We start from the raw sequence: 2,981 nt of genomic DNA, 5'->3' as shown, positions 1-2,981 counted from the left end.
GGAGCGTATTATCAGGGACTTCGTTGGGATCCCATGGACTTTGAGAAAGTTTGATGCTATTTGGGTGATAGTAGATTGGTTGACCAAATCTGTGCATCTTATTCCAGTTGGTACTAATTATTCTTCGGAGCGGTTGGCTAGGATTTATATTTGCGAGATTGTTCTCCTACACGGTGTGCCAGTGTCCATTATTTCAGATCAGGGCACGTAGTTTACATCACAGTTTTGGAGAGCAGTGCAGTGAGACTTGGGCAGATAGGTTGAGTTGAGCACAACATTTCACACTCAGACGGACGGATAGTTCGAGCTCACTATTCAGATATTAGAGGATATACTACGCGCTTGTGATATTGATTTTGGGGGTTCTTAGGATCAATTTCTGCCACTCACGGAGTTTGCTTACAATAATAGCTACCAGTCAAGTATTCATATGGCTCCATATGAAGATTTGCATGGGAGACAGTGCCGTTCTCCAGTGGGTTGGTTTGAGCCGGGTGAGGCTAGGCTACTGGGTACTGACTTGGTTCAGGATGCTTTAGAGAAGGTCAAAGTGATTCAGGAACGGCTTCACACGGCGCAGTCTAGACAAAAGAGTTATGATGACAGGAAGGTTCATGATGTTATTCACATGATTGGAGAGAAGGTTCTACTCAAGATTTCACCCATGAAGGGAGTGTTGAGGTTCGGGAAGAAGGGCAAGTTGAACCCTCGGTATATTGGGCCTTTTGAGATACTTAAGATAATTGGAGATGTGGCTTATGAACTTGCCTTGCCACCTAGTATATCAGGTGTTCATCCAGTGTTCCTTGTATCCATGCTCCGAAAGAATGTCGGGGATCCGTCTCATATTCTAGATTTCAGTACAGTACAGCTGGACGGTTATTTAACTTATGATGTGGAGCCGGTGGCTATTTTAGACGGGCAGGTTCGAAAGCTGAGGTCAAAGAACATAGCATCAGTGAAGGTACATTGGAGAGGCCAGCCAGTCAGAGAAGCTACTTGGGAGATTGAACAGGAGATGCGGAACAAATATCCACACCTATTTGAGACTCCAGGTATTATTCTAAACTCGTTCGAGGATGAACGTTTGTTTTAAAAGGGGCAAATATAACGACCTGGCCGGTTGTTTTTAATATTATAACCCCGTTCCCCTATTTACATATCAATTTATGCCTTACAATTAATTTATGACTTATCGGGTTAGTTGGTTCGGGCCCAGAAGGAATTCAGAGTGAAATGAGACACTTAGTCTCATAATTGAAAATTTTAAGATAAAAAAGTTGCCCGGATGTGGATTTGTGTGTAAATGACCTCAAATTTGAATTTTGATGATTTCATTAGCTCCGTATGGTAATTTTGGACTTGGGAGCGTGTTCGGAAAATTTTTGGAGGCCCGTCGAGGAATTAGGCTTGAAATGCCTAAAGTTGAATTTTTGGGAAGTTTGATCGGGGATTGACTTTTTGATATCGGGGTCGAAATCCAATTCTGAAAATTTTAATAGGTCTGTTATGTCATTTATGACTTGTGAGCAAAATTTGAGGTCAATCGGACGTGATTTAATAGGTTGGGGAGTTGTTTGTAGAAATGGAAAGTTTCAAAGTTCATTAGGCTTGAATCTATGTGTGATTCATGTTTTTAGTATTGTTGGATGTGATTTGAAGATTCAACTAAGTTCGTATGGTATTTTAGGTGAGGTCCCGAGGGCCTCGAGTGAGTTTCGGATGGTTAACGGATCAAAAAGTGGACTAAAATAGCTACTGTAATTTCCTTCTGCTGCAAATTCCTTCTCCCAGAATCGAGCCCAGGATTGAGGCCATGATCGAAGGAAGGATCGAAGGCCAGGGTCGAGGGCCATAATCGAGGGTCAGGATCTAGGGTCAAAATCGAGGCCCAGGATCGAGGGTTGTCTGGGCAAAATTATAAAGCAGGGGACTTCGTCCCATTCGTCATTTTTGACAAATTGGAGCTTGAGGAGAGGCGATTTTTGATAGATTTTCAAGAAAAACTTGAGGTAAGTCCCTTGTGATCATTTCTACTCCATAATATTGAATTATCATCGAATAATCTGACTAGATTACATGTTTTTGAGGTGTAAATCAGAGATTTGAACTTAGAAATTTGGAAATAAGATTTGTAGATTTGAGGATCGAGTTGAGGTCAGATTTTGGTAAAATTGATATGGGTAGACTCGTGGTTGAATGGGCTTTCGAATTTTGTAACTTTTGTCAGATTCTGAGACGTGGGCCCCAAAGGCGATATTTGAGCTAAATTTCGGATTTTATGAAAAATTAGTATTTTCTTATGGAATTAATTCTAATAAATTTTATTGACTGAAATAAATTATTTGTGATTAGATTTGAGGCATTCGGAGGCCGATTTGCGAGGCAAAGGTATAGCATAGTAAAGAATTTTACGTTTTGAGGTAAGTAACAATTATAAATATTTGTGTCATGTTATTATTTTGGAGGTGACACATATGCTAGGTGACAGGCGTGTGGGCATGCACCGAAGGAATTGTGACTTGGTCCGTCCCATGAAACTATAAAGTTGAATAACTTTTTGTTGGCTATATGCTCTCTTTGTGTTGAAGAAATTTGACTATAAAGCATGTTAAAAATCATGCTTAGGCTATGTGATAATATTTTTAGGACCCACATAAGTCGCGTTCTTGTTGAATTATTTGCTAATTGCTGTCTTGTACTCAGTCATGATTTTACTTGTGCATCATACCTCAATCTTTATTGATATTTGTTGATTTACTATGTTATCTTTGTTTGGGCTGATCTTTATGATCTCCGAGAGCTCGAGAGACTAGAGAGGTTGAGGACTGAGTAAGGCCGAGGGCCTGTCGGTGAGGTAACGATATATGGCACGTGAGTTGTCTGTGCAGGATATTATAGCACGTGAGTTATCCGTGCAGCACATGAGTTGTCCGTGCGGATTATGGCACTTGGGCTGTAGGAGCCCCTCTGGAGTCTGT

The sequence above is a fragment of the Nicotiana tabacum genome, chromosome 12, assembly GCF_000715075.1.
Source record: "Nicotiana tabacum cultivar K326 chromosome 12, ASM71507v2, whole genome shotgun sequence".
Lineage (NCBI taxonomy): Eukaryota > Viridiplantae > Streptophyta > Magnoliopsida > Solanales > Solanaceae > Nicotiana > Nicotiana tabacum.
This window is presented reverse-complemented; position numbering follows the sequence as displayed.